General features: G+C 48.7%; 1 protein-coding gene across 1 annotated transcript in view; it reads right to left on the bottom strand.

Moving 5' to 3' along the window:
* Positions 1-16,769, bottom strand: part of GRB10 (growth factor receptor bound protein 10) — a 179,587-nt gene that overhangs the window by 144,022 nt on the left and 18,796 nt on the right. Inside the window, exon 2 of the mRNA XM_069462633.1 lies at positions 2,924-3,046. The gene's annotated coding sequence lies outside the window, so the exon portion shown is untranslated. The remainder of the gene's footprint in view (positions 1-2,923; positions 3,047-16,769) is intronic.

Here is a 16,769-nt window from a genome sequence, read left to right as displayed (position 1 = left end):
CCTGCCCTGCAGGTCCTGGACTCCGCTGTGAGCAGCCCACACCCAGGCCCTGGGGCCCCGGTCTGGGGCCCTCTGCAAACCAAAGCCCACTCTGACCACAACAGCGTCCTCTCAGACCCTCTAATTTTGTTTTGTAGAATTTTTCTGAAACCCCAGGGGATTGGGCTTCAACTGTGAGGTCAAGTAGAACATGCGTTCTTAGGGAACATCTTTCACTCAAAAACACATTCCCTGCAGGCTAGCGGTGGGGCCACCTTGTGACCACGGTGCACTGAGCAACTAGGACCGTGCCTGGTCCAATGGGTGCTCACTAGGAACTTGTAGAATGAGCAGGAAGGTAAGAACTAATCCACAAATGGTTTCCAACAAATACATTCTGCAACATATTCAAATTAGCCGATTCTTCCTTTGGGTCAAACTTGCTCTCCTTAACACAGGGGGCCCATCACAGATGCCAAGGAGCCCACCCAGCACCCAGGACAGGGCTGGCACTGCCTTGGAGAGGATTCACATTCCACAGCGTGGAGCCCACAGACCACATGCCCCTGCTGCCCCCATGTCCCCCCAGAGTACGTCTGAAGGACCCTCTGGCCACTTCCAAGTAGTGTGCAGCTATGGAATGAAACAACACAAAAAAAACTGACTTCCTAAAAATCTAAGACTTCCTGCCTTGGACTTGGCCCTGGGGACTGCATTGTAAGAGCCGTCTTGGTGACTACAGGGAAGAAGCAAGACCATCACTCCACTGTCCGGCTGTCTCCCGGGCCACAGCCAGGCCCAGGGCCCCCACTCAGCCAGTGAGGCCTACAGTCACTCGATGGATACAAGCCAGTCAAGCCCAAGTCAAGAAAAGCTTTTGTGGCCAAAAATTTTGGAAACTGGCCAGAAAGAAAACGGACAAGAGGTACAGGCTGTCAGATGAACCAAGAAGTGGGCGCCAGGGCCAGCTAGGGATGGCTTTTTGTCTTTTTCACTTGTGTCTATTCAACGTTGGAAAGACCTGTCAGAAACGAAACCAGCCCCAGCCTCAAGGAATCTCAGCGACACTGTAACAAATCCGTGTACGGATGAAGGAACTGCAGCAGAGCAAAGGGGCAGATGGGTCCAAGCAGGATGACTGTCCCCCTGCGACAGCGTCACTCCCTGACCCAGCGTCGGGACCATCTTCCCTCGGCAAGCACGAGTACACAGCAAGCAGCAAAAGGCCAACAAGGGGCCTGGCCGCCCGGGACCCATGCGCTGAGGCTCAGGCACCACAGGGGTAAAGCTACGATCAGCCACAAAGCGATTCTTTCCCATGATTCCTCCTGAGATAGAGCAGTCCTGCCACCTCCAGCACCTCGGCTACGAGCAGGAAGGGAAAGGGCCTGTTTAACGCAAAACAGTCCCTCCCGACACAGCACAGGCTGTTCCTCCAGGAGGGCGGTGGCCGTTAGGGGAGGTCACGGTTCGTGGGAAGGTGCCTCCCTCGGGGTGACCAGGGTGGGAGGTGGCAGCAGCCCCAGCGGCCTCCTCACTGGCCCCGGGAGCCCCCTGGGAAGGGGCACTGTCTCCTGGGGACACGGTGACTGGGGCGTCAGCCACTTGGAGAGAAGCAGGGGATGTCCACATGTGCACTTCTATGTAAAATGCCACCCAGCAGCCAACGCCGGCTAACGTAAGGCTGACTGTGCGGAAAGAGAGCCCAGAACCTTCCTAGTGAGGGTGGTGGACACGAGGAAAGGGGACAGGTAGGAAGCAGATCACCTGATCTCCCTTCAGGGCCTTGGTCTGGGATTCCATCTGTGACGGGCTGAACTGTGTCCCCAAAATGTTCATGCAAAGAAGCCCTAACCCCTAACACCTCAGAAGGTGACTGTATCTGGAGACAGGGTCTCTACAGAGGTACTGAGTTAAAATAAGGTCCCAAGGGTGGGCCCCTAATCCAGTATGATTAGTGTCCTCATAGGAAAAGGAGGTGAGGACACAGACACACACAGAGGGACGACCGTGCGAGGACACAGGGAGAAGACAGTGTCTACACGCCGAGGAGAGAGGCCTCAGGGGGAACCAACCTGCTGTCACCTTGATCTCAGACTTCAGCCTCCAGAACTGTGGGGCAGTAACTGCTGCTGTTTAGGCACCTAGTCTGTGGCTTTGCACGGCAGCCCGAGCCCACTGGCACCGCCCTCCACCCCGGGGCACAGGCTCCAGCAGCCTCGCTTGCTGGGAGGCCATTCTGGCCTCGGCGCTCTGCCTGCAGCCCTGGCTGCACCTCCAGCCTATCTCAGACTCGCCTACAGCATCGTAAGAATCCCTTGCCCAGGACAAACGGGGATGAAAGAAAAGGTCCATTTCCAGAAAGGGCTGTCTCAGGCTGATGCACTGAGGGAAGGCAGTGGGTGCCAGTGCTCTGGGCCTTCCTCATGGACGCGGACCCCAGTGTCAGCACTAAGGCAGGGGCAGGCCGATACATACCGTGTTAGGAACAAGGCAGAGGTCAAGAGCGTCCCCCACGTGCTCTAGCCCGGCTGTACGAACAACAGCTACCAACTCTTGTGGCTCACCATGTGAGGGGTGCCCAGGGCCACCCGGGAAGCAGGCACTGTCACCCCTACCCTACGGAAGGGCAGAGGGAGACCTGTGAGGCCAAGGGACCTGTCCACGTGGAGCACGGTCTGCAGGGCCCGGTTCAGGTGTGACCCAGACTCTCCCGTTCCCCCTGGATTAAGCTCATGATCCTTAGCAGAGCCGAGGAGGAGGGGGAGGGAGAGGACAGAGACACAGGTGGGGAGACTCCCTTTGAGAAACCTGCAAGAAAGGACCCAGTATCAGGCCGCTACCCACAGTGGCACGCATCTATTGACCTTGCCTTAATCGATACTGAACAGCCGACTCTCCTGCAAAGAAAGGCTCTATCAGTGAGAACACACACAAGACTTACCTGTGGCTCTGTGTGGCAACGTGGCCACCTAGCTCCACCGCGAGGATCCAAGTGAGGACACAGCCACCGGTCACTGGGCCTACGGCTGCCTTTTCCTGCTCAGCATCGTGGTCAGCTCCAGAGCTGGAAAGAAAAGAAGCCATCATTGAACTCACATCGCACTTGCACAAATGTGAATTTGTGCTCTGTGCCCAGGACTACAATGTTTAAAACCCACATGAGAAAGTGAGTCTATAAGAAGTAGCCTTCTAGAGCTGCCATATCAAGTGGCTGCAGGGACAGATGCCCAAGACCAGAGGATGGAAGGGAAGACACCTGGGCTCCCAAGCACTACCCACGCGCCTCCCCGGCCCCAAAGCAAGCGGTTCCCAAAGCAGCAGGGTGTGGAGCACACAGACACTTGCTTCTTGCAAGGCAAAGTTACCTAGACGTCACACTTAGAGCCTGGATCAAAGCCCAGGTCCTTCTCAGGGTCCTCTAAGGCTACAACCCTCTGTCCATGCCCCAGGGATCTGCCTCTACCCCAGACCAAGCACCAGTCCACGGTGCTTGGGGCTGTTCTCAGCAGAGGCCGTGCTGGGCAAAAAATGATATACTCTGAGCAGTGCACACGCGATCCACGGGAGGGGTGCAGAGCAGGCAGACCTGGAGGTCAAATCCTGGCTCTGATCTACTTGGATTCATCATTCGAGTCCTGTGCACTGAGGGCTCGAGACGCTCTTCTGGGCATGGAGAAGAGGGTGGAAACCAAGTCCAACCTTTGCCCTGCTGGAGGTGATGGTGCAATGGGCCGTGCAACTCACCGGTCCTTCCAGACCCCAGTCCCTCTGCAGGGCACTGGGGACCAAGCCCAAATCACTGAGGATTTAATCCATTGCATTGGAATGCCACCAGGTTTTCACATTTCTAAATGAGACACACAGGGAAGACTTCATAGAGCGACGGACACACAGCAAGGTGCAGCCAAGGGGACTACTGCCGTCGTTGCCTTTCTGTGTTGAGTTGAGCCACTGCCTGTGACATGGGTGCTCTCAACAGGCCACTCAATGAAGGGCTCAAAACTAAATTTTCCTAATCATTAAATGGTGAAAATAAAGCCTGCCCCTGCCTCTTACCTGGCATGGAAGAAGTCTTGGCCCAGAGACAACCAATGTGCAAATATGGCCATCAAAATGGCTGTTAAAAAAAAAAAAAAAAAAAAGGTCCCACTCGGCACACTTGCTGAGAACCTGGGCTTGGGAAGCAGAGACATCACCCCCCAGCGAGAGACGTCTGCAAAAATGATCGAGGTCATTGAGCCTCAGTGTCCCCACCTATAAAATCGGCATGAAAATAGTGTCTCTCTCATAGAGCTTTCATGAGGATTCAGTGAGCCAATGCACATGAAGACCTAGGACAGGATCCAACATATACTAAATGTTCAAAAAACGTACTGGTCATCAGGCACTACAATGAGCCGAACAATTCTCCCACTGTCAGATGCAAAACTCACTGGCCACCTGCAAGCTTTACAGCTTGCCGATGTTTAAAGAGGATGCTAACCGTTTTAGAACTGAAAGGAGAGGCATGTGATGCATGATTATGTGACTGCTCAAAGCTGAACATTACCTGCACATACAAAGGCATTTTATTAAGGGTGCTGCTTTAACTCTTTCCAAGAATTGGAAAGTTTGAAAATTATCATGCTGATTATGTCAACTGGAATATTTCTAAGTTCTAGTAGCTTACGTTGACCACAAGTTAAAAAAAACAAAGAAAAAAAGGTGGACGGTTAAACAGGTATGATGGGCTTTCAATGGCAATGGAATGTTAGAAAAGGACGTAGGTCTCCATAAGGACTGTATATCCTCATATCCTCAGGGTTTCCCATCTCCAAAGAGCCTAATTTTTTCCTGGATTTCAATGCGAATGCCCCAGGACCACTTTCCAATGTGCCTTTCAGGCACGTAGCTTCAAATTTGTAACAGGCACTTGGGAGATTTGCTTTTTGTCATAGGCACAATAAATTAAGGTATAACGAAATACAGTCAGTCTATCAAACTGGTCACACTACTTCACCCATTTTTGTCTATTTTCAGGAAGGCTGATATTGAACTTTACAGTACAAAACAAAGGCAACATGATTTTTGAACCTGAGAAACTGAAGGGTGAATAAGATACGATACCTCCTCGATAACCTCAGTGACAATCGGTACCCGTGAGAGAGCAGCCACTCAGCCCTGTTTACAGGGGTCCGTCCAGCACTCGTGCCAAGGACCGCCGCACCCTGCACGCGGACCAGCACACCTCACGCGCTGGCCTGGGCCGCAGGACAGGCACCCACAGAGCCCACACGGAACTCACCCGGCTGTTTGCCTATCAGTCAAGAGGGCGCTTCTCACGCAGTTCACAGACGCGACATAAACTTGAGATCTTAAAGAATATACTAACCTGTGCAAAAATAAATAATGTCTTAACTTGCTTTCAAAATATTTCAGAAACAAAAGGCCTCTTGATTCCTGTTTAGTATCTCCAGTATCTTCCAAAAATTCCTGAGCTAATATAAAGTTTTCCTTCTGTCCACCTTTCTCACACTAAATATTTAGAGTAATAACAGTGACTATTTAGACACTCAATAAATCCCAACTTTCATGGCGAGAGTATTCAGCCTATTCAGCCAGACAGCTCTGGAGTGAAGTCTGGGTCTTCTCAGAAGGGGACAGAATATTGTGAATTACAAAAAATTAAACTCCGTACTGTGCTGACATCAGATACTCAGAGACTATAGTTTTCTCACAGAGGAAGAAGGTGCTTATGAAGACAAATTGAGAAATATGTGAATAAAATGGAATTGAAAAAAAGGCAAATTTCTAAAAACCAATTATAAAATTTCAGAATGTTGTTGCCAGAACCCGTGGACAGCTTACATCTGAATCCACAATCAAATACAAAATGCCACACTTCTCACCACTTTTATCAGGGGCATCTTCAGATACCTTCAGACCAGATATGCAAACTCAACAGCCACAGTTCCTTTCCTTATCTTCAGACAGTGGAACAGGAGGGAAGGAAGCCTAGCAGCAGAAGGAAGTGAAAACACAGGACCCCTGCCCACCTAACTGCCAGCCTCATAAAAGCATCCCTGGGCACCCAAGAGGGACTGCTTCCTGGATCTCCGTGATACCCAAATCCACTCAAGTTCCTGGCATAAATGGCATAGTATTTGCATACAACCTACACACAACCCCTTCATATACTTTAAACCATTGCTACATTACTTATATGATGCAAATCCTATGTAAATAGTTATACTGTATTGGTTTTTCTATTTGTATTAATTTTTGTTCTATTGTTATTTTTTATTGTTTGGGTTTTTTTTTTTAATATTTTCAATCTGAAGTTGGTTGAATCTGTAGATGCGGAGCCTGAGGATACAGAGGGCCAACTGTACTTTCAAAATGCCCAAATACATACAAAACATTCAGTAATGGGTATCTACTCAAAGGGGAAACAAGTCATTTTACCAAAAAGACACCTGCACTTGAATGTTTATTGCAACACAATTCACAATTGCAAAGATGTAGAATCAACCCAAGTGCCCAACTCATGAGTGGATTAACAAAACGTGGTATCTGTATACCATGGAGTACTACTCAGCCATAAAAAAGGATAAATTAATGCCTTTTGCAACAACCTCAGACCATTCTCCTAAGTGAAGTTATCTCAAGATTGGAAAAACAAACAACCACGTGTACTCATCATTAAATTGGAACTAACCAATGAACACACATGTGCACAGAGGGAAGTAAAACTCAGTGGAAATCAACCAGGGTGGGGGGAGAAGGGGATTGGTGAAAATCTACCCAATGGGTACAATGAACACTATTTTAGTGATGGGCACACCTATAGCTATGACTCATGCCAATGCAAAAGCAATCCATGAAACCAAAAACATTTGCACTCTCTTAATATTTTGAAATAAGAAAAAAAAATCAGCAATAATTCAGCCGTGACGGTCCCATTCATCTGGCCCCTCCACCACTGGCCTGGGCCCTGGCAGACACCGGGAGAGGGTCACAGACACGGTCACCGGGAATGCAGGGCAGAACACCAACAACCCAGAAACAGCTTCTGAACTGGCTGCCATCACTGAAACCAACAGAACTTAACCAAAGTGTGTAAATGGGCCCAGACCCACTTCGGTCTCAATTCCAGGGCCAAGCAGGACCAAAAACCCTAACAATCCTCACTGTGGGGCCTCCAGGAACCACCAACCAAGCAAGAACAAAATGGGGTAGCCAAAGAACAGCTGCCCATCACACAAACCAGAAATGCAACAAGGTAAGAGACTGCCTACCTGCAACAGGCAAAATACTTCTCTCTAAAACTAGTCAAAAGTCTAGAGAGATAGGATGAATACACACACACACATAAACACAGTGAATGATCAGAAAACCAACAGAAAAGACACCACTCACCATAGCTTATATATATACACAGGCATATTTTAGTTTAGTCCTAAGAACAGCCCTACACAAACTGTAAAATTTTACATTTAGTTGAGAGATATAAAAAGACCTGAATGAATGGAAACATGCTAAGTTCCTAAATGGGAAGATTAAATATCACAAAGATTTCGATTCTCTTAGAAGTAATTAATTCAAAAATTAAAAATAATTTTCTAAATGAAATACAGTATCAATCTAAATTCAAGGCAGCATTTTTTCTTGGTGCCCAGTAGAATAATTCTAAAATTAACAAAATAAAAAAATGGTAAGATTAAGGGAGAATCACTCTCATCACATAGTAAAATGCACCCTAAAGCAAAAGTGTTAAAACAGTGTGGTACTGGCATAAAAATACATGCTCCTGTTCATCAGGAAGCAACGAATCTACAGACGTAAACACGAGTATTTTCACCACAGCACCACGCACTGCACGAGCTACACTGGGACGAGCGTGGGCATGTGTCTTCACTCCCCTGCAGCCAAGCACACGGGATCCGCAGGCCTGGAATTCGGGGGGCTTCCAGCCGTTTCGGCTCTCCAGATGATGCCACCCCGGGTGACGAGGACACCCGCGATGACTGGCGAGGCCAATGGCAGCCACCCTTGGCTGACAATCTATTACAAGTCACACATCTTTACAGTCTCTCCTAAGGACTTTTGAAGATCAAATGAAAAGCAGTGAAGGCATGAGAGATCATAAGCACGCAAGGATTAGTGGCCCTTAATTAAGAACAATCAAATAGCAATCCTTGGAGGCAGCACTGCAGGCCCCATCTTACAGATGCAGAACCAAGGCTGGGAGACAGCAGGGAGGTGCCAAGGCCACACAGCCGACGGATGGCAGAGCCAAGATGCAAGTCGATGCGATAGAATCCACACCACCTACTTGTTCATTTTGATACAGTATCAATTGTATCATACGGAAAAAGACTAGAAAACTTCTGCAATTATTGTAAGGTTTTACTTCATTTTTATTCTTTTGTTCACTTGTTTGGAGCATTTTATCATTTCCTTTTAGAGAAAAAAATAGCCAAAAGAGCCTGAAATCCAAAGCACAGAAGATGAAAGAAAAAAAATTTTTTTTAAATCTCTCGCTTGCCAGTAATTAAAGATTTTAGTGATGAGGTGTAAATAATGAACCCCTTAAGCTCCCCACAAAAAGAAGAACAAATGACATCCCCACTAAAACTAAGACCAAAAAGCCCACAACGGCAGTATCAGCCACACTGTTGCAGGGTCCTAAACCATATGGTGAAATAAGAAACAGAAACAAGGTGTAAATGTTAAATAGAAAAAGGTTTTTTAAAACTGTCATTATATTTACAGACAAAATGCAGGACCGTAAACTGAAAAATAATTAGGGCCGCTATGAACATTTAATAAGGCCGAGATCCCGGAGCAAGCCACACACTCGCTCGCCCTTCTGTGCACCAGCTTGGAGACAACGAGAAAGTCTTGTGGGGAAAACGATTTCATTTGCAGAACAAAAATAACACATTTCAAGATTGTACACACAACCTTTTGAAGAAAATGAAAAAGTTTTAAGGAGGAACCTGAAAGAAGACCTGAAGGTGGAAACACACCACCTCCTTGGAAAGGAAGCCCTCACGCGGCCGACGGCCACCCCGCCTGCGAATCCGTGGGTGGCTGCAATGCCATCCCAAGGCAGGCCCCGGACCTGCAGGCAGCCCGCTTGCTGATCCACACATACGGGAACAGACACAGAAATCCACCGCACACGGTCAGAGAACGTGGACAGAGGCGAATGATCACACAGGAATTATTGATAAAAACAAGATCAAGGACAACTAGCGATTGGTGCTGTGCAAGATATGGTCAGAGCCTCACCTCTCACATGGTCCTCATAGAATGATTTAAACATTACAAAAACTACTAAGAGAGAACATAAAAGAATAACGTCACAAAAACTGGGTGAGGAAGATCTTCCTAAGCAAGATTTTTAACCTAGAGGCCATGGAGGAAAAACCGACTCCTTCATACCAAAAGACCCTAAATACAAAATCAAAAGATAAGCAAAAGGCCTTGGAACAAAATATTTGCATTATCATGCAGCCAACAATCTGCATTTAATCTCCTATTAAAATAAGAGATAGAATAAGCTGTCCAATATAAAAATGGAGAGAGGGCAGAAGCAAACAATTTGCACAACAGATAAGTGAAACACGCTTGACTTCACGACTTCACTAGGAACCAGGGAGGTACACAGGCAGCACATGCGGTGGCATTTGTGAGCTATCAGATAGTTGAAAATTAAAAGAACGGGGACTACCCGGAGCTGGGGAAGGCCGGTGGAGCAACAGGGCTCTGCTAAACCACAGGTAGGAATCACACCACGTGGGCTTGGGGAGCCCAGCTGGGGACTGGGCAGCAGCTCTCAAACTTCAGTTTCTGGTGCTGGTGTCCTACTTGGAGTAACTTATCCTATAGGACTCACATGCATACACACATGGACATACATATACACACACTGATGTCCACTGCACACTTTAATACAGAACAACTGGAAGCAACCTAAGTGGATCTGCCCAAATCCCTCCTCTCCCCCAGCTCGTGGGCGCCCACCAAATTGCATATGGCAGAAGCAAGAGTCTTCCTCCATCCCTAACTTTCTCTCCCTTCTCCTTCCATGCAATCCACCAGCCCAGCTCATTTCAGTTGCAGAAGCCTCTGAAAGCCATCCACTTCCCTCCACCTCTGCTGCCAACTCCAGGCCCCCAGCCCTCATCGGAACAGGACCCAGAGTCCCCATCTCTCAGCATCCTCACCACTTCCCGCTCACCCTGGCCCTGCTCTGCAGAGCCCGAGAGCTGGCACCATTGCCCACTGCACTTCAAATGTACCCGACTCTCCAAAGACAGCTGCCAGGCCTGACCCATGGGGTTCTGGCCACCTCTGCACTGCTGTCCCCACTGGAGTCACCTGCCCACCTGCCCAGTCTCTTCCAAGGTCTCCTGCTCTCCTCTCTCAAAGCCTTTGCATGCTCTCTGTCCTCTATTTGGAATTCTCCCAAGCCTCCAGCCTGTCTTCCACCTCTAACAAGGATCCAGGCTACCTGTTCACCCTCTCCTGTCCCTGTCCACCCCAGAAGATCAGGCTACCAGCCCACTAAGCCCCACTCCATGGCAGGTCTGCAGGTTGGGCCCGCTTCTTCTGCAGGGCACATCAGCCTGGACAGTGCTGTGCTTCCTTGTGCTGACTCATTTTGTGTCCCTTGCCCTGCTAAGAAGCAGCTCTGAGGCCGGAGACCCCAACTGTCCTGGCTACTGCTGTATCCCATCCCTTAGCACAGAGCCAAGCAGCTCAACTCTTTGCTGAACACATGAGAAAATGTCCTGACAGGAGCCTACTTAAATATTGTAGAGTACAGCAATCCTGCAGATGGCAGGCAGCATGGCTCCAGGCTGGCAGGGGGGCCGAGGAGGGCCCGGCAACCGTGGACATGGCTCAGACTCGGCCTCCGCCAGCTCCGACAGCCTCAGCAACTGCTCAGCCTCCCCTGCCTCGATTTCCTCAACCGCAATGTGAAAACAAAACAGTCCCAATCCCATGCAAGGATGCAATGACACAATTCCCACAGTGTTGCACACGGCACTGGCAGAAAGCAAAGGTGCAGGCGGTACTGCTGTAAAAAGGGGGAAGGGGCAAATCTGCACGGGTCTACGCCCACAAATCCCACACAGAGAATCAGAACAACAATTTACCAACTGCCCGTCTGCAAGGGATTAATAACCAGAATAGAGAGGGGGCTCAAACAGCTCAAAAGAAAAAAAACAAATATCCAATTAAAAAAACAGGCAAAAGACCGAATAGACATTTCTCAAAAGAAGACATACAATTCAAGCCAGCAATAGTATGTTGGGGGGAAAAAAAAAAAGATATACAAATGGCCAGCAGGTATATGAAAAAATACTCAACATCACCAGTCAGCAGAGAAATGCAAATCAAAACCACAAGGAGATATCACCTTACACCTGTTACAATGGCATGTATCAAACAGACAGACAATAACAGATGCTGGCAAGGATGTGGAGAACAGGGAACCCTCGTACACTGTTGGTGGGAATGTAAATTACTTAGTATAACCATCATGGAAAATGGCACTGAGGTTCCTCAAAAAACTAAAATTAGAACTGTCATTTAATCCAGCAAGTCCATTACTTGGGTATATATACAAAATAAAGGGAATCAATATATTGAAAAGTATCTACACTCCCATGTTTGTTGCAGCACTATTCACAATAGCCAAGATATGGAATCAACCCCAGTGTCACCAATGGATGAACGGATGAGGAAACTGTGGTATACGTGCATGATGGAATATTACTCAACCATAAAAAACATGAAATCCTGTCATTTGCAGCAACATAGATATAACTGGAGGTCAGTACGTGAAATGAAACAAGTCAGGCACAGAGACAAATATCACGTGTTCTCAGTCACTTGTGGGAGCTACAGAGTGGATCTCATGAAGACAGAAAGTGGGGGACAGAAAGTCTAGGAAAGCGGGGAAGGAGGGACGAAGAGAAGTTGATTAATGGGGACTAAGACACGGTTTGATAGAAGAAGTAAGACCTAGTGTTTGACAGATCAGTTAAGGTGACTGTAGTCTACAAAAATCTACCATACATTTCAAAATAGCTAGAAGAGGATAATTTGAGGGTTTCTAGCATTAAAAGAAGGCAAATATTTAAGGTGATGGCTGTCCCAAGTACAGTGATTTGATCTTTACAAATTATGTGAATGTATTAAATTATCACATGTATCTTGAAACTATGTACATCTATTATGCATCAATTAAAATTCTTTTTAATTTAAAAAAAATTTTTAATTTCATACAAAAAAGATCCCGAAGAACCTTCAACACCACCAACCACAAGTGAGGGCCACAAGATGAAACAGAGAAGAGGTGAGAGAAGTGGGAATTTCACTCTCTACAGACTTCCAGATTCGATTTCTTAAAATAAAGGCAACAAATTACTGATGTAACTTTTAAGATTCATCTTTCTAAGTAGGAAGTTTTAGTCTCGTTTCGGGCCAGGGGTCCTGTCTGGTTCTCTTCCTTCCACCCCTCACACGGAAATGGGCGCTAGAGTCCCGTAGGGTGCCCTCGGCCTGCGTGGGGCTCCCCTCCCTTCCTGTTCTAGGAATTCCAGAGAAGTCGCTGCCCTACACCTAAACACAATGAGGCCATTAAGTGCCGCAGGCCAAGTCACATGAATGTTAACTGCACAGGCCCGTTCTGTACAGGCCATGTCTAGAAACGCTGAAGGACTCTGCCCCTCTGTTTTCTTTTCTTTCCCTTCCTTTCTTTTTCCTTTTCTTTCTTACCTTAAGGGGGCTTAAAAAAAAAAAAAAGAAAAAGATAAGCACCCACGCTGGGAAGAGGAAAGATGCCCCTGCCTGTGGAGGAAAGGTGGTGTGGTCGCTAACACGGTGCGAGGGGGCAGCTGCGGGTGAAGACGACACTGGCAGTCGGCTAACATCTCCCCGCCTCCCCGCGGAAAGCTCTGGGGACGCACAGTCCATGTGGTCTGGACGCTCAGTCGCCACTCACGCCGAAGCAGCCCAGTGTGCACACGGGCCGTGCCGGACCAGCAGGACCTGCACTCGATGTTTCCAAGACAATCACATCGCTTCATTCTCTGTATGCTTCGGTATATTCAGGGAGTAACTACTGTAGGTTCTAGGTTTTCGGAGTAAGGGACATACAAGCATGTCTAAGGAAAACCAGTGTCCGGCTCGGGAAAATCAAGGTTTCAGCAAGGACACTTGGAAACACAGGGTTCCTCCAAACAGGAATGGTCTGAAAACAATGATTAAGGGCTCCGAGATGCATCACTGCCACACAGACGGCAGGTCTCACAAGACTGAGGACTGATACAGGGTATGGGCATATTGAAAATTAAAAATGACTTTATTCAGCAATTTACTCTTCTAAAATTTGGCAGAGCTTGTTTTTAACGGCTGTGGATGACCTCCTGTATTTGGTCTTCCTGGCCGCCTGCTCAGACCTTTGCAGCGGCCTCCCAAGTAAGTGCCGCGGCCAGGCCGGCCCTGCCCTGTGTGGCCGGGCCCCAGGCATAGGAGCACCAGGCTGCCTGCCCTCCCTGGCTCCGGGCAGTCCAGTTGCAAGAGTGACACAGAGATCCTGTGGATACAGGGCAGGCAGGTGCAGGCAGGTGCGGGACACCTGAAGGTAGACGTACCAAGTGAAGAGGGAGTCATTTGTTGCTTCCTACCTAAAAATGTCGACAACCTCCACCCTGGCAACCACTGCCCCACTACCAGGCTCTCCTCTGCCCACACGGTCACATGGACTCTGGGGACTCACCTCAGAAAGCAGAATGCTCTGGTCTGGCAGGCAGAGAGGTCCACTTGCAAGTCCTGGGCCCACTGGTCCCACTCAGCGGTCTGGAAGGGGACCCTCGGCTGTTGACAAGCCCCAGGAGAACCACCCCCAATGAATGGTAACTTCTTTAGGAGTTCAAGCTGTTCACACTTCATTGGCCAAACAACAGTTCCTCCTCTTCTATCTGAGGAAGGCTGCTTTTGGACCAGAGGCAAAGCCAAAGGGTAAAAAGGAGACCCCACGCACAGGGCTGATGAGCAGACAGCTCCGCCGGGACCACTGGGTGACTGGTTGCCACACAAATTACCCTGAAGCCCACCTCTGAACTCAGGGGGTGCACCTTCAGGCAATCACACTGTTCACCGGACTGGAGCTCCGTGAGTAGGCTGGGTTCTAATCAAGGCTAATTCAAACTTCAGCTCCACCATCAAAATCCACTGTTAGCATTTGATTACACACGTTCTCTTCCTCCCAGCAATTTGAGCCATTTAGAGAGTCACAACAATCTAATTTCAAATTGTCTCCTGTAAAGATTACTAAATTTAATCTAAACCTTTTTAGAATTCCATTGCCTTTCACTGTACTGATGCCAAATGCTCAGTAATCAGACCAGAGCCATTGAGTCACACTCAAGGTCTGGCTTCAGGGGAAGAAAGACAGCACTGAGACCCAAGAAGGAATCAATCCATCCTTCCTACTAGCCCAAACCACCTGCTTTAGCTACTGAAGCAGCGTATCCTGGCAGACATAGATCACACAGTCCCCACTTTCCTCCACCACTTCCAACAGCTCGGCGTGTCCCCTGGGTATGCTGGTGGCCTGCCATGCTTCACCTGACAGAGGAAGACAGCCCCACAGGCAGGGCTGCCTTACCTTTCCCCCAAGTCTGTCTTCCCTCAAAGCCAGCTCAAGGCCTGCTTCGTCCGCCCAGCACCGCACCAGTTCTGTGGTCTCTGAGCACCACACTAAGGACCTCTGCACTCAGGAGGTGGCAGGACTCACAGGGCCTTCTGATGGGGTGCAGCACAGCCACATCCGCGCCACAGAGACTGCCAGCCCGCAAGAGTAGTGGGGAGGGAGAGAACTCGGGCCCCTGCTTTCTCTGTAATCCCCCTCTCCCTTCTCAGCTCATGAAAACCGTCTGGTCTTCTACCTGTCAGATAAAAAGAGCTGCCTCTTCTGATAGTCCCAGTCGTTGTTGATGAACTCACCTTTGTTCCGAAGCACTCTTGGGGGGCACGTAGATTGATGCTGGTATCACAGTTTCTTCCGCAAACTTTTAGTAACGCTCCCCCCACCCCACCATTGGCAAGCATGACCCAAGGACAGAAACTGTCGTATGTGTCTGGGCAGCCAGCACCAGACAGGGTGCATCATACAGGCTCAACACACACTGGGAGAAGAGACAGAGAGGCAGCTGACGGTGCACGTGCATCACAGCCCCCAGACTCCAGCCGCGTCGAGCCTCCCATGTGCCCCTTGAATGCTGCTGCGGCCATGCCTGGTCCGGGGCTCCGCAGACTCACCACTGACTGAAGCTAGTCGCCTCAACCCATTCCCATCAAGGTGGTAAGCAGAGTCTCGCATTACCATTTCCAAGCTGCATCCATACTTTAACCCAAAACCGGAAATAAATATTCCAGAAGACTGAAGAAGGACAATCTCCCTTATTTGGTACGTGATAGCTGTGGGCCAGTGTCCTCAGGGTCTCCCTGAGGCCCAGGCTGCTGAGTCTCCAGCTCACACAATAGATGCAGGAGATTAACCAAAGGCACTACCAGCCTGGCACTTCTCCACCTTCCCAGCGACGGGCACTGCAGGGCACCCTGGCCTCCCAGGCCTCTGCCCAAACCCCCACATCTGTGCTTCCTCCTGTGGTGCCCTCTCACACGTGCGCCTGGCTGTGACAGTCTTCAGGTCCCCAGGGCAAGACCCCTCCAGGAGCAACGAGGCCAAAATTGTCTTCAAGACACCAAAACTATCTTCACCATACGAAGAAGATGTGATCTGTCCTGTCCCCTCTCATTCTCTCATGAGTGCACCCTCGTGACATGTGACTGATCACAGACGCAGAAAGGACGATCCAACTGCCTTCTATTAAACCAGACTTTAAAGGGATTTTCCAAATGCAGAACGATGCAACTCTTCTCATTATTTTTGTTTTTGAAAATATAGGGTTTTTTCATTAAATGTTATTTGTATTTACATAATAATGCATTTATTCTTGTTCTTTCTAAAGGGAGGAAATAAGTATTTTTTAACTTTGTCTTAATTCCTAAAATGGTAAATATCAACATATACAGCCACATAACTACAAGTCCTTTGGGGTCTTCAGTAATTTTTAAGTGTCAGGGGGTCCCAGGACCAAACAGTTTGAGAACTGCTGCCTCAGATTTTATGCTCTTTGTCCCTATGGCCCCGCCCAGCACTGGGGGTATTCCCTTGGGCACAAGACCTGCTCAGCACCCAGGACTTCAGCTTGCCTTGGGGGACAGTCTGATGGAAGCCAAACTACCACCCCTGGACACAGAACAGCTGCCCGGCACAACTCTGCAGAGAAACTCTTAGCTTTTACGGAGTAAGACTCCATGGAGACTTCTTATTCAAAAAGATTTTCTTAAAAACAACATTGAGTTTCAGAACTTTTTACTTGAGACCTGGCCACACAAATGGACCTCACTGGCCAGAACCCATGTGCAGCTCAGCCTGCTCCCGGTGGCTGGCCAGGCATTCCATTCCTCCAGGGCCAGTTCTAAATAGGGGGCCCAGAGGGTCACTGCCTTTGAAAAGTGGCTCATCTGTGCTCCCCAAAGGCTTGTCCTGCTTGCTGATCCTGGCAAGAGGTGTAGCTCCAGGTCATTAAGAGTGTTCTTCCCCTGCTTCTCGAATAAGCCACACAAACGGGGAGAGTGAGAAGGAAAATGTCATAGGTCCAGTATTTCCAGTTTTCAAGCACAGTTCTAGCCCTGGCCCCAGGTACAGCACAGCC

The sequence above is a fragment of the Eulemur rufifrons genome, chromosome 29, assembly GCF_041146395.1.
Source record: "Eulemur rufifrons isolate Redbay chromosome 29, OSU_ERuf_1, whole genome shotgun sequence".
Taxonomy (NCBI): domain Eukaryota; kingdom Metazoa; phylum Chordata; class Mammalia; order Primates; family Lemuridae; genus Eulemur; species Eulemur rufifrons.
The sequence above is the reverse complement of the archived record's forward strand: the minus strand, read 5'-3'. Positions and strand labels throughout refer to the sequence as shown.